Consider the following 13,770-nt stretch of genomic DNA (forward strand, 5'->3'; position numbering starts at 1 on the left):
TAAGGCTGGCACAAGCAGCCCCCACCACTTGGGTGAGTTCTCCTTGCTGAAGAACTCTTACTCCATCCTGCCCATGCTGTCCCAGAGCCACACAGCTAGTGATGGATCTAACAAAGTCCTGGGCCGCAGGAAAGCGGAAAACACAAAGCAAAGCACAACAAAGGCTGGGCTGGGATTCTGAAAGGTTTTCCCCTCGCGCTCCTTGCAGTTTCTTGGCCAGGAGGGGAAAAGCCCTGCATGAAGATGCCAAGATTTGAACCACAGACATCTGCATGCAATGGAAGTTCTCTCCCACTGAGCTATGGTCCTTCCTGAATCAAATGAGGAAAATGTTTTCCACATTAATTGAGCAAACCTACTATAAGGCACCTTTCCTCTGACTGAAATATTGTTTGTTTGTGGTTTCCCCAACTACTAGCTGCTGTTATTTTATGACAGTTTACTGGCAGCCAAAGATTTCAAATGGGGATGAAGAAGGCCTTGAGGATTAGTCAGTTTGGCTGTAAGCAACTCTGTCGAGTGAAGATTCTTCAGAGCCCAATTATAGAGTTTATTGTCGGTTTGCAGAATTATGACAAGTGATCTACTTTTCTGATAAATTACTACCCAGAGTTCCTTTTTGAATAAATAGAATCTGCTGTGCTTGGACAATCACTTTTCAAAAATTGTTTGTGCCAGCAAAACAAAATAAAGGCGGTTGACCTGTATTTTCTGGGCTATTCCATTGCATGCATTGTACACATATTGAATCTGTTTTCAGAACCTAGCTTCAGTTTATGCCCACAACACAAAATGCAGCTGAATGAAAAGATAACTGTGAGATTTCGGGTGGGTGGGGAGAGTTGTGTCATATTTAAGCATCGTAAGAGGATCTCAAATAACCATTTATTGCTGCTATAAATAGCTTAATATTGTTTTTAATGCTATAACCTGCCCTGGGACCTTACAGTGAATAAAGGTAAAGGTAAAGGTACCCCTGCCCGTACGGGCCAGTCTTGACAGACTCTAGGGTTGTGCGCCCATCTCACTCAAGAGGCCGAGGGCCAGCGCTGTCCAGAGACACTTCCGGGTCACGTGGCCAGCGTGACAAAGCTGCATCTGGCGAGCCAGTGCAGCACACGGAAACGCCGTTTACCTTCCCGCCAGTAAGCGGTCCCTATTTATCTACTTGCACCCTGGGGTGCTTTCGAACTGCTAGGTTGGCAGGCGCTGGGACCGAGCAATGGGAGCGCACCCCGCCGCGGGGATTCGAACTGCCGACCTTTCGATCGGCAAGCCCTAGGCGCTGAGGCTTTTACCCACAGCGCAACCCGCCTCCCATTACAGTGAATAGTGGGCAATAAATAAAATAATAAATTCCACGTTGATTGCTAAATTGGCATTTAGTTAGTTGAGAAACAGTATGCTAGTCCATATCTCTCCAGTACTGATGTCAGAGAATTCTGACAACAGCAGAAATGGGACATTGCCAGTGTTCACATATGCACCCCATGTTTCTGCTGCTGCGGGTGACTAACATGGCTACTCCTCTGCAAAGCTTTACCTACCTCAACAGCCTAACCTACCTCAACAGTTTGTTGTCAGGATAAAAAATGGGGAGGGAAAGTTATGTGCAAGGCTTTTATCTTCTCCCAGGGTGGGGAGTAGGCTGCAAGCTCAGGCTGTGCTCTAAGCTGGTATTTGGGAAAAGCAGCTGCATTCCTAACACTTTATCCTAGCTGACCATCAAAGTACACAAGGCCAACCTAGACTTAGACTCATAGAATTGTAGAGCTGGAAGGAATCCAACTGGTCATCTCCTGCAATGCCAGAATCACAGCTAATAATACTAAGCATGTCAGTTGCCACAGCAGGTTAGGTTGGGGGCTGGTCATCATTGGGACCACAGCGCGTGGGGAAAGGGGACAATAACCCAAGAGGGGCTCATTATTTTTTCCTCACTTTCCTCTAAGTTCCTCCCCCCAAAAAAACGTTATTAAGTTTTTTCTTCATAATACATAATACATTGTAAAACAAATTAATCTGAACAAAACTAGAAAGAAAACTTAGAGTCCTCTCTCAAAGGGAGCTCTTAACTCTTGTCTCAAACAGAAAGTGGCGGACCATCCCAGCTCTCACATGGGAGCTTTTCCCAGCCTCTCTTGGCAGGGAAAAAAAAGAGTTAAACCACCTCACCTGACAGCCCTGCCCTTCCTTTCCCTGCCAAAGGAAATTGCCCCTCACCCCATGGGAGCTTCTCTCCTGAGATTTTTAACAGCCACGGTGTGGTTTGTTTTATCAAGACTATTGTGCCATGTGTTCATAGGTACACTCTGTTCACACAGGCATGGGAGCCATTCCACCGGGCACCTGGGAAGGTGTGTGAATGAATTGGTCACATGGGTTCTGGTACCTTTTCTCACAAAGGGAGAAAATTAGCTGGCGATTGTGAGTTTTAGTGGTGATGAATACCAAAGGGAAAGGGATTAAGAAGCCCCCCTTTATTGGTCATTTGTGGCATATTGTAGCCTCTGTAACCACACTCTGTAAAAGAGATGGGGAAAAGACAGGGGAATATTACATGTCAATGTTGGGCCCCAAGGACTGGTTTTATGAACAGTATTGGGCTTTTGAAAGAAGTTATATGGCAGTCTTGCTGCAGGCAAGGATTGCCGCTCACGCCTTTTTATTCAACTACTGTTTCTTTGTATAATATATCACAATGAATTCACTTAGGATTCCCATAGTAAATGTTTCACTACCAGGAAAACTGACAAGGTATCAAACTCTGACAGTGAAATTGGCCTCAGGGAAGATAGAACTGTGTTTCTTAGTTACTGAAATGTTTTATATTCTTAAACAAAGCAAAATATGCTGTGCAAACACTTTCTGAATAATAACATCAAAAGATTCTTCTCATAACACAGCATTCCTAATGAATTCCCTGCCGCCTAAAAAAGAAGCACTTATTCCCCCGTTACTTTATGTCTCAGGTGTGGTATTTTGCATGGATGTCATGAGGTAACATTAGGGGTGATGTGAGTTGAATGGCTACCATGCAGAACAAACAGCCATTATCTGCATCCACCACGCCTCAAGTTTGAACATTCCCTAGGCAGCATGCATACTCTCCAATGGGTCTTGGGGAATATGCCTGTCTCAACTGTATTTTGTACATTCTCAGTGTAATAGGCATAATAAGCTGAAAACTCTGGTGAGATACTGACATCCCCCAAGACCTTTTTGACTAGAAAATGTGCATAATTCCCTCTTCAAGGTCACACGAAACGTGGCGAATGTGCACAACGGCTGGTTACTCAGCATATTAGTTGTTCGACTCACGTTACAGAAACAGGCTGCTTTAGCTACTTATTTCCTGTGCCTGCTTGCAAAATAGCAGGACTGCCCAGAATCTCATTTTTCCAAAAGCTCTTTTTCCAAGAAAACAACACTTATTCCTCAATTCACTGCCAATAACTAAGGACACCAGAGAATTCTGCTGAAAATGGAAACGGGAACAGAAATTGCACTCTCTTTATTCGTTCCATGTCCAGAATGGAAAACAATCTCGTGAAGATGGTCAGAATATGATTCTCCGTGTCTGGTGGAGAATATGCACTGTTAATGAAAAAGTTGTTCTTACTTGTTGCTAGGCTAGTTGTTGGCAGTGGTGGAGAAACAAGGCCACTGAGCTCCAGGGCAGGTACTGTAGCCTCAAGGGATGAATGTTCTCAGATGCTGTCCTGCCTTTGGAAGCTGCTGCCTGAATTGTGGGTCAAAAGGGGCAACAAGCCTTGTGGGAAGGCTGAGACCCAAACATTTAATATTACAGTCATACCTTGGTTGTCAAACGCCTTGGTACTCAAACGCCTTGGTTCCTAAATGCCGAAAACCCAGAAGTAAGTGTTCCGGTTTTCGAACGTTTTTCGGAAGCCGAACGTCCGATGCAGTTGTCAGCTATTGTTTCTGGGGTGCCTGCACCAATCAGAAGCTGTGCCTTGATTTTTGAACTTTGTGGATTTTTGAACTTTGTCAAACGGACTTCCAGAATGGATTAAGTTTGGCACTTTTGTGTTTGTTATTTATTTTGCGTTTTGGTTTTTGAGGCTTTCTTGGTTAATTTGTCTTTGTGACTGTGTGGAACCTAGTTCAGCTATTGATTGATTGATTGATTGATTGATTGTGAGACTGTGGAAATGGATAAAAGCCCCCCCCCCATCCAAATAATGACTATCATCAGTGCAAGTAAGAAAAAATAATAATTTTAATTTTTATGATCTACAATACAGTACTGTCTTATTTATTTTATAGTACAGTACGTTGATTATTGCTTTCATTTTATGGATCAATGGTCTTGTTAGATAGTTAAAATTCATGATAAGTTGCTGTTTTAGGGGTTGTTTTTTAAAGTCTGGAATTAATTAATCCATTTTGCATTACTTTCTATGGGAAAGCGTGCCTTGGTTTAAGAAGGCTTCGATTTTGGAACAGACTTCCAGAGTTTGAGAACCAAGGTACCACTGTACTCAATTGGCATTGAGCTAGTTTGTAGCAGTGGTCGCTAGAACTCAAGCTTCCTAAATATTCTTTGTTACATTTTGCTAATGTAATGTTGTTACATTAATAGCATCAAAATGTCATATGTTTGTTGTAAGTTTTTGCTGTTTTATTATTGCTGTTACTATGAAATTGTTCTTGTGAACTGGTGATGGTGCAATATGTTGGTGTTCTGACTGCTGTAAGTGATGAGCATAATCTTTGTGTGTGCAAAAATGCTGTACAAATAAGGTGGAGGTGAGGATGATGTGGTCTGCAGTGAAAGGCCAGGCATCACTGCTAATATGATGCATGAAACTACCATGCATTGCTTTGGTTGTGATGTTTATCAAATTCACAAGTTCCAATAGTTTGCTTTCCTTTCAGTATGTGGCTATCTTTATAAAGGTGGTTCATTTTTATTAACATAATCTTCATGAAATCAATTTCATGTTTGGCCTTCAGGACCCCTCTCAAATTACATCCCTTACATTTTTAATTTAATGGAACATTAAACAAGGCTTTCTTTATATCCAACTTACAAAATACTTTGTTTGCATCTACAGCAGTCACGAAATTAAAAGACGCCTGCTTCTTGGGAGAAAAGCAATGACAAACCTAGACAGCATCTTAAAAAGCAGAGATATCACCTTGCTGACAAAGGTCTGTGTAATTAAAGCTATGGTTTTCCCAGTAGTGATGTATGGAAGTGAGAGCTGAACCATAAAGAAGGCTGATTGCTGAAGAATTAAAAATGCTTTTGAATTATGGTGCTGGAGGAGACTCTTGAGAGTCCCATGGACTGCAAGAAGATCAAACCTATCCATTCTTAAGGAAATCAGCCCTCAGTGCTCACTGGAAGGACAGATCCTGAAGCTGTGGCTCCAGTACTTTGGCCACCTCATGAGAAGAGAAGACTCCCTGGAAAAGACCCTGATGTTGGGAAAGATGGAGGGCACAAGAAGAAGGGGATGACAGAGGACGAGATGGTTGGCTGTGTTCTCGAAGCTACCTACATGAGTTTGACCAACTGCGGGAGGCAGTGAAAGACAGGAGTGCCTGGCGTGCTCTGGTCCATGGGGTCACAAAGAGTTGGACACAACTAAACAACATGCTGCAATGATGCCTATGAATTTATGCTACTGCCCACAATTCCTGGGTGATGAATAACAGAAGCTACAAGACGGTTGTTGTGGTTTCTTCTGACCCACAGTACAGTGGTACCAGGGTTTCAAACACCTTGGGTTACAAACACTTTGAGTTACAGACTCTGCTAACCCAGAAATAGTACCTCGGGTTAAGAACTTTGCTCCAGGATGAGAACAGAAATTGCACGGCAGCAGTGGGAGGCTCCATTAGCTAAAGTGATACCTCAGGTTAAGAACGGTTTCAGGTTAAGAATGGACCTCCGGAACGAATTAAGTTCGTAACCAGAGGTACCACTGTACTAGAAGATGGGGTTTTCCTCAGTGAATTTGTCCACAAACTTGATAACAGAGTGTCCATTCTTAGGCCTGAGGTACCAGAGTTATGTTTCTCTACCTTATAAAACACACACACACACACACACACACACACACACACACACCATTTTAGCAAAGCAGCCCCAAGTACATTTTGGTAAATGTTTAACATAACATAGACCTGCAGAATTTACGTGAGCACAAAGCTGAATCCATTTCATGAGCCATGTTTTGCAGCCTGCCCAGTTTGTGACAACCCACCCAATTTTGCAGTCCTCAGAGAGTGGCGGTGTGTCCTGTTTTACACATAACAGTCCTCTATTGAGTGGCAATTCTGTCCAAGTCTGGCTTAAAGACAAAGAGCCAGAGGAGAGGGAAGGGGGCTTTGCAGTTGGCCCTCAACAGCAAAAGGACGGCAGATTGAGCATGCCCTGCTGTGGTGGGATGGATTTATAGAAATTATTTCTAAATTTGTTGCTATACACAAAAGCCTCCTAGACTACTCGTTCATTAAACTTGTGTGGAGGTTGTACGACTGCTCTGTACTAAAGATTCATCCTTATTTGTTTGCATGGAAGATATACCGCTTGCTGTCAATTGATCATTATCCCACACTTTATAGCCACCTTCCGTTCTGCGCAAAATCTTTTTTTTTTTACACCAGAGCACTTTAACCCACTTTGATCGCATAAACCTGCATTTCTGGTATGCGACTGAATCCATCCTCCAACATGGTGAAAGTCAACCAGAAATTAGGTTTGGCTGGTGCCTTTGTTATACACCTTTAGGTGTATAACAGGCCTTTGGCTCATTGACATCCTATGCCCTTTTAAAATGTACTGTTGAAGGGGAGATTTTTTGTTTTTGTTTTGTATTTTGTGTTTTTCATGCTGTGTTTTTATGTTGTGAACTACCCAGAGATTTGCAAGTATAGGGCAATATACAAATTTCAATAATAATAATAATAATAATAATAATAATAATAATAATAATAATAAATAAATAATAATAATAATAATAATAATAATAATAATAATAATAATAATAATAATAATAATATTGTTCCCCTGGTGAACTGCCATACATCACTAGTTGGTTATTTTTGGCTTGTTGAGCTACAGGTTGTATGTACCACAACTAGATCTTTAATGGCAAGAATGCGTATGTGCGTGCGTGTGTGCATGTTGGAACTGGTGCAAAATGCCCAATAACCGAGTATTTATTTCAGAGCTAAAATTATGTCAGGAGTACTGCCCACACCCACCCAGCCACATTCTATATGACAATTATGAAAGATTGAGATTATTTATTTTTATCTGACAAACATAATGAAGGGGGCATACTATCAAACTAATCAGACACATATTCACTCAGAAGCACATACCATTGATTTAAATATAATTGAGTGATGGATTGATGTTAAAACATTTATGCCCTGCCTTTTTATCACAACAGATAATCAAGGCAGAAGGCAATAAATTAAAACCCTTGGCAATAAAATCCCATAAACTAAAACAAGCCAAATGACAGCAGTCGAGAAGAGCAGCACTCATCCCATGCTCTGACATACACAAACCTGTTTTAAAATGCTATCCGCAGGCCAAAAGACTGGGCACTAAAATAAGGGCTAAACTTGGCATCCACTAGATAAAGGGTGGTTGTTGTTCCTACTTAATAACAGGCATAAGTGGATGATCCTAACTGGGTAAACACCACTTGGAGCAGGGGAGAGAGAATCTCTTTCCTCCCAAACACAATTGAACAAACCTAATACAGTGGTACCTCGGTTTACAAACTTAATCCCTTCCGGAAGTCTGTTCTTAAACCGAAACCATTCTTAAACCAAGGCGCGCTTTCCCTAATGAGGCCTCCCGCTGCCAGTGCCCTTCCACCATTTGGCTTCCGTTCTTAGACTGAGGTAAAGTTCGCAAACCAGGACACCACTTCTTGTTTTGCAGAGTTTGTAAACAGAATAGTTCATAAACAGGGCTGTTCTTAAACCGAGGTACCACTGTAATCCCTTGCCCATCTTGAAGCTCAGAAAAAAATGCTCCCATTGGCTGAGTATGTGTGTCCAATTGCGTTAGAGAGGGAAGTGATAAGTATTTTCATCCTGATAAGAAATTATAAAACAGTAACTAACTTTCAAGTTAATGGATGATTTGTAAATAAAAAGTGGGTGGGATATTTATATCAGACTGCTGAACAGTTTTGGTATCAAATTTATTTTATCAAGCAGTGCCATTCCACCATAAGGATCCAGGGTGGCTTACAACAATATAACATAAGAGTACACACAAAGAGATGAAAGCATCACAGTTATAAAGCAAGCAAAACTGTTCCAAATGGGACAGAACAGTCCCTGCCTCAGACTGCAGTATTGTTGTACGGGTCCCGCCCCCCCCCCCCCCAATGACTATAGCCTCATATCAGTTTGATAATGAATCCATGCATCAGTATGTAGTTCATTTGGAGTCAGAAGTGCAAGCCACTTCAGAATCTGCTCATACATTTTAAAAAATGGATATAGTTAAAGGAGAGAAGTAATAAATCTGATCCACATTAATTAATACAAATGACTTTTAAAAATGGAAGTCTAAAAATTATTTTGCTGCAGGCAACAAAATCACAACACTCTTCTTTAATTATTGAAAGAATTGGAAATGAATGGTAAGACTATGATTAAATGAGCAGGGATACTTACAAGGAAATCCAACTGCAACCCCCCCCCCCCACCCCTGCCATGACTTTTACGTTTTCTGTACTATAATTCAATGCTCTTTACAAGCACTTTCCTGCTTTACTTCCTAGAGATTCTGAAGTGGTATATAAGAGATAGACAGTAGAGAGGTGGCCTAGGTCACATACAACATTAAAACACACAAATATGAGTGTCACAGTCCGATCGAAGTCCCGGCTGAGGACGTCGGGACCGGGGGCAAGATGGAAGGGTGTGAGCAGGAATGAGAGTCCAGAAGCCAGGGGTCCGAGGGTCATGAAGCAGGGAGTCACAAAGTCAAGGGTCTGAGGGTCGAGAAGCTAGGAGTCATGAAGTCCGAGGGTTGAGAAGCAAGGAGTCTGAGGGTTGAGAAGCAAGAAGTCGCAAAGTCAAGGGTCCAAGGGTCAAGAAGCAAGGAGTCAAGAAGCCGAGGTCAGAGGATCAGGAAGCAAGGAGCCAAACACAGCAAGACAGGAAACGTGTTGCTGTGGCAAAGAGCCGAAGGGAAATGCTGACCTTATATCCCTTCCCGGCTCTAGCCACCAGGTGCAGTGAGTTACCAAGCGGCCTCACCTTGCATCTCCAGAACAAACTTAGGAAGGCCCCAGTCCTGCAAAGCTCTACTGGTCACAGGACCCATCTCCTGCATGCACTCCTAACAATGAGTGTTCCTGGAAAGGAATTTATGGTGTTGTTGCTCCTCCTATAGTCCTGCTGCTGTCATGAGCTGAATTATGGTTTGACACAATCTGATCTCAGACCTGTGGTTTGTCTTACTCCTGTTTGTTCTAGGGTTTACTGCTCATTGGTTTATCAGGTGACAATAAATCTATTTTACGTCATGAACCATCCTGTGATCTTCAGATGAAGGGCAGTAAACAAATTTATTAAACAACACTAAGAGTAATAATAAGATAGAGAGACTACAAACCATACTCCCAGGTTTGGACAACACATTAAGTCAAACTGTGGCTTAGCTCACAGCAGCAGGAGAGCCAGGAGAGGAGGGCAAGAGTCATCATCTGCTCTCTGGAAAGCCACACATTGGCATTAAGCCAGTGGCTTAAAACCAGTGTACCGTGGCATCCTGGGGTGCCTTGAATGTTGGTCAAGAGTGCTGCAGGCAACACTGCCCTCTGTCCCTCTTTCCTTCCCTCTCCCCTCTGATGCCTTCTCATGTCTCTGCCTCCCAAAGGGTTGCACAGCTATTTGTTGCAATAGCCATGGCTACAAGCTCCCAAGATGAATGGTGACTCTGGGGCTGGCTGGAGGGGGCTGGCTGCCAGGAGCTGAGATGGCCTTGGAGTAAGCAAGCAAGCAAGCAGGGCAGGGAGCCCTGCCAGCCAGTCCACCAGCACCTTTCTTTGGGGTGGGGGGGGGCAGCTCAGAGACCAGGGGTGGCAGCAGTGGGCTGCCCAGAGGACTCCCAAGGACAGGGGAGAGGAGGCCGAAGGAACACTCCACAAAGGAGGGTGTTTGAAAAAGGATGAGAGGCTGCCAGCTCTGCAAGCAAGGGGAGAAAGAAAGAAAGAAAGAAAGAAAGAAAGAAAGAAAGAAAGAAAGAAAGAAAGAAAGAAAGCTGAACCATTGCAACAAAACTGGGGTGAATATAGGATCTATATTGCATTAACATAATAGAGAAAGGTGCCTTTACTATTGCAGTCTGGAATAAAACATCGACTGGAACACACAGCATTTCTTACTCAAAACAAATATTCTTTATGATTTTGCAGATAAGAAACTGAAGCAAATGTGTTAACAGAGTTGCTAACAGCTTTTAAATTGCAGAAATCCCTGCCTCTCTGAAAGCATCATCCTAAAGGCACTAATATTATTATTTATTATTTTACAACAATCAGCCAAAAGAAGATAAAAGTTCAAATTGCTGATTATTTTGGAACAGAAAAATTACTTTTGACAAAGGAATTAACTTACTTTTATTATTAGCTGAGTTGTAAAGCTTGTCAAAATATTTGCCTATCTCATAATGATAGTTAAGTTTCCCTTACAAGCTATCTCATCTTACAAAAGTGATTTTGAGGCTCCAATGGGAGCCTTTGTGTAATGCATGAAAGAAAGTTAATTATTCTTCTGACACGTTTTATGACTTCTAGCGAACACAGTTCCAAAGTGAGCACATTAGTGCATGCCTTCGGGTTCTTATCTGAAATTTGCCACCTGCTTCTAGGCCAGCAAAGGAAAACGTTTAATTAAAACTCTAATGCTGCTTTTGTTTTAAGACAAAACAAAAAATCCCCAAAGTTAAATGATTCTAGGAATTGAAACTGATATTTTATCTTAGTTGTTGAATGCTGCTTGTGACAGTTTTATTTAGTGTCCTGAGGTAGAATTTGCCTGACATTATCGACCTCCTTGCCTGTGCTAGGGATGCCAGGGAATTCTGACAAAACAAAAACGGGAGTGGAAATTGCAGATATTTGCTTATTTGTCCCTTGTTGCTAAAAAAAATCAATCCAGAAATTATGATCAATACTTGCTGTTGTTTTGGTTTCCCATGCCCTCCCTCATTTACACTGTTTCCTTTACACTGAAATAAATGGGGAGCAGTAAAGTTATGACAATGTAACTTCTGTCATTTGCATAACTAATTGTTATGTACATTATGTAATTTTTGCCAGAGTGTGCAGCAAGACAAATAATGTCGCTTTTGGTAGAAGACAAACTGCAACAGAGCAGAAAAAAATGTTGCAGTTGATGAATCCAGGGTGGAACAGAAAACAATGCCTTCTTACAGGTGAAACTCGGAAAATTAGAATATCGTGGAAAAGTTCATTTATTTCAGTAATTCAACTTAAAAGGTGAAACTAATATATGAGATAAGACTCGTGACATGCAAAGTGAGATATGTCAAGCCTTTATTTGTTATAATGGTGATGATCATGGCGTACAGCTGATGAAAACCCCAAATTAACAATCTCAGAAAATTAGAATATTAAATGAAATCAGCAAAACAAGGAATGCAAACAGAGCAACATTGGACCTCTGAGAAGTAGAAGCATGCACATGTACTCAGTACTTCGTTTGGGCTCCTTTTGCATCAATTACTGCCTCAATGCGGTGTGGCATGGATGCTATCAGTTTGTGGCACTGCTGAGGTGTTATGGAAGACCAGGAAGCTTCAATAGCTGCCTTCAGCTCTTCTACATTGCTCGGTCTCATGTCTCTCATCTTTCTCTTGGCAATGCCCCATAGATTCTCTATGGGGTTCAGGTCAGGCAAGTTTGCTGGCCAATCAAGCACAGTAATCCCATGGGCATTGGTACTTTTGGCAGTGTGGGCAGGTGCCAAAGTCCTCTGGAAAATGAAGTCAGCATCCCCATAAAGCTCGTCTGTGGAAGGAAGGATGAAATGCTCCAAAAACTCCTGGTAGACGGCGGCGTTGACCTTGGACTTAATGATGCACAGTGGACCAACACCAGCTGATGACATGGCTCCCCAAATCAACACAGGCTGTGGAAACATCACACTGGAGTTCAAGCATCTGGCATTGTGTGCCTCCCCATTCTTCCTCCAGACTCTGGGTCCTTGGTTTCCAAATTTAATGCAAAAGCTGCTCTTATCAGAAAAACTATGGCTTGGTGAGAATGAGAGTTGTGGGTACCCAGAACAAAAATGGCAGCTGCTTTGCTATTCCCCAGGTCCTGCTGATGCTACCAAGAGTTAATCCATCCTAACATCCAGAAGGGATGTGGGTGGCGCTGTGGTCTAAACCACTGAGCCTTGGGCTTGCCGATCGGAAGGTTGGTGGTTCAAATCCCCACGACGGGGTGAGTTCCCATTGCTCGGTCCCAGCTCCTGCCAACCTAGCAGTTCAAAAGCATGTCAAAGTACACGTAGATAAATAGGTACCGCCCTGGCAGGAAGATAAACGGTGTTTCCGTGTGCTGCTCTGGTTTCGCCAGAAGAGGCTTAGTCATGCTGGTCACATGACCTGGAAGCTCTCTGTGGACAAACGTCAGCTCCCTCGGCCAGTAAAGCGAGATGAACGCCGCAACCCCAGAATCATTTGCGACTGGACTTAACTGTCAGGGGTCCTTTACCTTTTAACCCCCAAAAGAGGATGTGAAGAGAGGGGGGAACACATTCCAACCTAAATGTGCCTTTGCCGCATCCTTTAACCAAATCCCCCGTGTCTATAAGCTAGTACATTCTTAATTCGATGCTCCTTTTAATAATGGAAATCTTGTAAGCCAGCCTCTGCTCTGACTTGATTTTCTAATTGCAGAACATTCCTTTCACTGAGAGAGCAATTCCAAGCATTCATGCACTCTGCTATTGTTGGCCTCAGCTGAGCTTCTTAAAAATCTGATTGGCATGTGGCGTCTCCTTGGTGTAGTCCCGGCACGCCGCACAGGCTTAAGGAGGGATGCAACGCAACATTAAAATATAACACCGAAGAGTGAAAATCTTCCAGTGCCTTCTAGGACTGCAGCATCTGCCAAGTCATTTGGTGTCTCTGCTTCTGGAAGGTTTTAGAAAGTTATGGGAGACATATTTGAATAGCCACATCTTTATCCAATTCTTGGCTTTGCACCATGCCATAAAACGGGTGGTGGTGTGTGTCACTCACGGTGGAGGGAAAATATAATTGATTGATTTATTTTTTGCATTTTAATGCGAAACAACATAATTCACAGTTCTTTTATAATTGCGTTTTTCTTTATTGAAATATATATAAGTCATAAGCAATGATTCATACATAACAGGTTTTTCTTTGTTTTGTTTTTTACACACACCCCCCCCACCACAAGAAGAACCGAATACCTATGTAGTTACATTTAATTTTTAAGTCATTTCAAAGGTATCCTTCCACAAATTGTCATGTGTTCTTGGAGGCCTGTAACAATTCACATTTCTCTAGCCAGCATGTGAACTGAAATGCAGCTATCCTTTGAAATTCACATGTCTCTGAATTTTGTGATTCAGTTCTCCGCCCAAATAATGCGTTCAAAAATGCATATACGAAAGACCCGTCTGAATAAAAATGCATATGCTAGAGGAAACATAACAGACATAAATGAGTTATATTAGGGGAAACGACTTGCAAAAATG

The sequence above is a fragment of the Podarcis muralis genome, chromosome 6 (genome assembly GCF_964188315.1).
Source record: "Podarcis muralis chromosome 6, rPodMur119.hap1.1, whole genome shotgun sequence".
NCBI classification, from domain to species: domain Eukaryota; kingdom Metazoa; phylum Chordata; class Lepidosauria; order Squamata; family Lacertidae; genus Podarcis; species Podarcis muralis.